Source organism: Sprattus sprattus (genome assembly GCF_963457725.1).
Source record: "Sprattus sprattus genome assembly, chromosome: 10".
Taxonomy (NCBI): domain Eukaryota; kingdom Metazoa; phylum Chordata; class Actinopteri; order Clupeiformes; family Clupeidae; genus Sprattus; species Sprattus sprattus.
The window spans coordinates 30,478,619-30,484,847 of NC_137908.1; positions in this window are offsets into that span (position 1 = coordinate 30,478,619).

Consider the following 6,229-nt stretch of genomic DNA (forward strand, 5'->3'; position numbering starts at 1 on the left):
TTTGTGTGTGTGTGTTCATTTGGAATGATTGAGAATGAGATACACCTGTTCAAGTATTTTGTTCTTCTGTTTTAGAAAGTGGCAACCAGGACTACACAAGCCTCAAGGAAGGCTGAAGCGAGCCTTGTAATTGACTGTTCTTTGTCATTACAAGTCACTGAACCTTCACCTACCTACCTTGTGAGTATTTACACTAGCTGTGCCCCAAAACAGCAGTGAGCATCATGGCATCATAAACATTACTCACTACTGTTTTGTCCTTTTTGACTAGGAACACACTTATGCATTGCCTCCATCTCCATCTTCTTCCTTTCTATTTCCTAAACAATTTCTTTTAGATTATTGACAGGCTGTTTGACATTATGAACAGCCGCAATCCCCGTGCCAAAGGATTCAAAGCCCCCCTGGGATCTTTGAATTGGACAAGGAGTGTAGAACTCTTGTCCAGAGGCCGGGAGTACTTAATCAGTTTGGTGATGAAGGATGGAACTCCCCTTCATCGTTCAAAGAGGTCTTTTAAATAGTGACTCTTCCATATGTGCATGCTCTGCTTATGCATGCATATGATGCTCTGTTCTCTTGTTCCGATCTTTTTGCTGTCTGCGGTTTTTCAGTTCATACAGGTGAATGTGGAAATGTCCATGAAATGTCAGTGAATTGTTTGTGAATGTCTCTGCCTTGATTGGGGACCACAGCTACTTGCCAACCCGATTTGGTGGCCTAGTGGAAAACGCACTAGTCTACATTGCAGGGTTTGTGGTGCGGCAGGTTTTGAGAAAGCTGTCCTGTGGTGCGTGCCGTGCTTGCCTGGTGACAGATGCTGCACGCGCATCTTTCCACGAGAGCTACCAACTGCTGACTCTGAAGAACAAAGGAGGGCTGATGATTCCATCAGAGGGGACAGTGAAGGTGGTCAGGTCAGCAGAGAGGTTCATTCGCCAGTCTGCATCAGGGCAAGCTGTCGGTGTGTCTGTGGTCAAGCAGTTTGTCCGGGCTGACATTGGCACAGATGATGTGTTTCTCCTCAAGGAGCACATTCAGGACACACAATTTGGCATTGATAACCACCACTTTGCACTGTTGTCCTTGGTTGTGTCTGTATTCCATAAAATCAGGCTGCACCACATTGCAAAACTGAGCACGCTGCAATTACAGACTGGCAACAGTCGAAAAAAGCTCAGCAAGACCATGCTCTTTAAAGGGTTCTAGCCTAGATTAAGTTATTATATTATATCATATATATCTTAAAATATATTATATTATATTGTATCACATATGTATGTCTTAAAATATATTATATTATATTATATTATATTGTATCACATATTATATATATCATATATATGTTATTCCATTGCACATTATACTGAGTCATTATATTATATTGTATTATATATATGCTATGTTATTTATATTACAGTTCAACTATTGAGATGTGTATGTGTATATTGAGATGTGTATATTTTTACTGCTATAGAAATATATAGCTTTTTTTTGTAATGTTGATTTGTGAAATAACTGTGTATTGCCAATTGCACTGTTCAAGGTTTCTTAATGCACATACTTGAAAAGGAACTATTAAACTATGAAAAACACACTGACTGCCAGTTTCTCACTATTTGATGTATGCTCTTTCTCTTAATGATGGTCAATACGTAGTAACTAAAGAAGCACTATTTCGATAGTTTATAGATCTTCTCAGTATTTTTCAAAGTGCACGAGCTGTGCAATTAAAGTGAGCGTTTATCATAGACCCATGCACATGTATGACTGGCGATTTAACTAGCGAGATTCAAAGTAACGTAGAGGCAAATCTTTTTCACACACTTCACGTAGAGCATAAACCCTTGAATACTCCATGAAATTGGTTGCGAAATGTAAAAGGTTATCGTGATTTTTATCCAGATAAACCGCAGCTCCTGGCAACTTGCGCTTGCTTGACACATCTGACAGACCTCTGACGGCAGAGAGCTCCTCTCCCAAAATGGCGGCCACGCGTTTCACCGAGGCAACGGGCTGAAGCAGTGGAGGCGACGTCTATCTATACATGTCTATGGTTACAATTGCCTCATGTAGCACTGGCCTAGATGTGATCTGATCGTTTTTCCACCGATGTCTGAGCCTTTCGAGAGAGGTGGTTTACACCGATCGTTAAGCTCAGAAAAAGGCGTGTCAAATCAGGCCGATGTGCCATGGGGGAGGCGGTGACAGGAGGCTAGAAAGTTAGAGGCTAGAAAGTTCTTGCCTGTTCTTGAAAGGAGACTGATCCAATAGGCTAGTAGGCCTACAATTTTTTATCATTGTAATAAAACGCAATTTGGTACACCATTTTAATATGGTAATATAGCCTACTGTTTTTTGCAAAATGAAAGAAAGCATATCAAGGAAACGCCAACTCGAGCCTATTAATTCCGAAATTTCACCACATTGTAGGCTATATACTGTAACAACCCCAACACTTGCCTGCTTCCCTTGCAAATCAAAGTTTTCCGACTATTTCTCTTACCTTCTTTCTTAGCTGTTGATGTTACTGAGCTAGAAGTTTAACTTGTTCTGAACATCTCGCGCTGCCAATGCCCAATGTCACTTCTAAGTCAAATCACTCCATCATCTCTTTAAAATTCCTTATTCCACGAGTGGTAGGCTACAATGACTGGCTGTTTTAAAATATAACTAATAGCCTAACGAAAAAAAATAACCCAGGCAGTTTCATCTACGAGACGTTAAGGCTTCTTTCAATACTGACAGCTGACTCATAGCTTGCAGGTTTGCGGCGCTGCAAGGAGACGCGACATTTGAGAGATCGTCACTTAATTTAAACCTTTTTTGCTTCCGTTAGTGTGTGTGTGTGTGTGTGTGTGTGTGATAGAGACAGAGAGGACTCAGTGAAACATCGGAAAACACCGTGTCTCGTAAGCCTTAAGCTATCAATCACCCCACAATGAAATATGCCATTACAGTCGCGACAAACTTCTTGGCATTGTGGTGCGCCCAAAACGCAAGCTATAAACGTAGCCATCCTAATGTAACCAAAAATAACCTTCGTTCTATTTAGAATTTGTCTTAGTACTATGCAGGAATAAAATAGCATCTAAAGTGTCAGGATTCAGGCGAGAGCGCCTGGCTTCTATAACGCGCCCTGCTGCACTGAAGGAGCGCTCACTCGCAGCACTTGTTGCTGGAACGCATAGAATTGGTTTTGCAAGGTGCTGTAGTCGTGGGAACGACTGGCCTTGTTTCTCCCAAAAGGAAAGTAGATTTTCCTCTGCTGATCCCGCGTCTATATGGAAGTTTGTAGAGAGATTGCGGGGGAGTAAAATGCTCCGCTGCCGAAGTAGATTACATGTTTTTAACTTTGGGGTTAATTCCCTTTCCTTTACGTCTGCTGCTGGCTAGTAAATACAGACAGCCGGAAAGGTTAACAAACGGAATGACATAGCTACACATTACACACGCTATGTTTTAATAAAACCCACGTTACTCACATACTGGTTAACATGGTTTACAGCACATAAATGTTTGTCGCTACATCCAAACTATGCATCACCGTTGTCCCTCCCTGTATGCTCCAGCCGCACCATTTTACTTGCAATGTGAATCATTTAAATTAAATATGCTTATTGGCATTTGTTGCACCTTAATAATTTTCTACAAACATTATATGCTATGTATGGTGTAGTAGACTGAGACTCTATTCACTACTGCACAAAAACTAGACACGTTTGCAAAACTAGACGTTTGCAATGAAGTAGGTAAAACAACTTTCGCCAATATCTCCGTAAGGGAGATGGGTTATGTGCTCAAATTTCCTGGGATCAAAGAAGACGTATTCATGTGCAAACTAAAAATCACGTCTCAGGATTGCTGCGCATGCAGGTTATTCCGGGTGTATCAACTGTACCCATGTCTCAACTGTACTAATACCACTGTCATATAATTATGAGTTCACTAAAAGACGGAGCAAACACAGTTTTCTACCGTTGTTGAAACACATCCACGCGTAGACTCGTTTTCTTTCCGTCTGAGAGTGGTTATTCAAAGAAAATATTAAGAACTATATGGTGATAGAAAGAAGGGAACTTTAAGCCACTACACTGCCTGTGCACGATGCGGATCCACGTTGATGTTGTTAGTAAACAAACCAGGTGGGAGCACATCTCCGTCGTCTTTGCGCATGCCTGAGGCAAGGTAATCGGATCACATTTTGCACATGTAGACACGTAACGACAAGAGCCGATTCCCTTAAAAATGTTCACACCTACACACGAATACGATACGATAAACTGATCGGATCACATTGACACATGTATATGGGCCTATAGATAGATAGATAGATAGATAAATACAAACCCGATTCCAAAAAAGTTGGGACACTGTACAGATTGTGAATAAAAAAGGAATGCAATCATTTACAAATCTCATAAACTTATATTGTATTCACAATAGAATATAGATAACATATCAATTGTTGAAAGTGAGACATTTTGAAATGTCATGCCAATTATTGGCTCATTTGGGATTTCATGAGAGCTACATATTCCAAAAAAGTTGGGACAGGTAAAGATAAGAGGCTGGAAAAGTTAAATGCACATAGAAGGAACAGCTGGGGGACCAATTTGCAACTTGTTAGGTCAATTGGCAACATAATTAGGTATAAAAAGAGCCTCTCAGAGTGTCAATGTCTCTCAGAAGTCAAGATGGGCAGAGGATCACCAATTCCCCCAATGCTGCGGCAAAAAATAGTGGATCAATATCAGAAAGGAGTTTCTCAGAGAAAAATAGCAAAGAGTTTGAAGTTACCATCATCTACAGTGCATAATATCATCCAAAGATTCAGAGAATCTGGAACAATCTCTGTGTGTAAGGATCAAGGCCGGAAAACCATACTGGATGCCCGTGATCTTCGGGCCCTTAGACGCCACTGCATCACAAACAGGAATGCTACTATAATGGAAATCACGAAATGGGCTCAGGAATACTTCCAGAAAACATTGTCAGTGAACACAATCCACCGTGCCATTCGCCGTTGCCGGCTGAAACTCTATAGATCAAAAAAGAAGCCATATCTAAACATGATCCAGAAGCGCAGGTGTGATCTCTGGGCCAAGGCTCATTTAAAATGGACTGTGGCAAAGTGGAAAACTGTTCTGTGGTCAGACGAATCCAAATTTGAAGTTCTTTTTGGAAAACTGGGACGCCATGTCATCCGGACTAAAGAGGACAAGGACAACCCAAGTTGTTATCAGCGCTCAGTTCACAAGCCTGCATCTCTGATGGTATGGGGTTCCATGAGTGCATGTGGCATGGGCAGCTTACACATCTGGAAAGGCACCATCAATGCTGAAAGGTATGTCCAAGTTCTAGAACAACACATGCTCCCATCCAGACGTCGTCTCTTTCAGGGAAGACCTTGCATTTTCCAACAAGACAATGCCAGACCACATACTGCATCAATTACAACATCATGGCTGCGTAGAAGAAGGATCCGGGTACTGAAATGGCCAGCCTGCAGTCCAGATCTTTCACCCATAGAAAACATTTGGCGCATCATAAAGAGGAAGATGCGACAAAGAAGACCTAAGACAGTTGAGCAACTAGAAGCCTGTATTAGACAAGAATGGGACAACATTCCTATTCCTAAACTTGAGCAACTTGTCTCCTCAGTTCCCAGACATCTGCAGACAGTTATAAAACGAAGAGGGGATGCCACACAGTGGTAAACATGGCCTTGTCCCAACTTTTTTGAGGTGTGTTGATGCCATGAAATTTGAAATCAACTTATTTTTCCCTTAAAATTATACATTTTCTTAGTTCAAACATTTGATATGTCATCTATGTTGTATTCTGAATAAAATACTGAAATTTGAAACTTCCACATCATTGCATTCAATTTGTACTGTGTCCCAACTTTTTTGGAATCGGGTTTGTAGATGGATGGATGGATGAATGGATGGATGGATGGATGGATGGATGGATGGATGGATGGATAGATAGATAGATAGATAGATAGATAGATAGATAGATAGATAGATAGATAGATAGATAGATAGATAGATAGATAGATAGATAGATAGATAGATAGAAAGATAGATAGATAGATAGATAGATAGAAAGATAGATAGATAGATAGATAGATAGATAGATAGATAGATAGAAAGATAGATAGATAGATAGATAGATAGATAGATAGATCGATAGATAGAGTACGTAAGCTATCCCCAAACGAAAA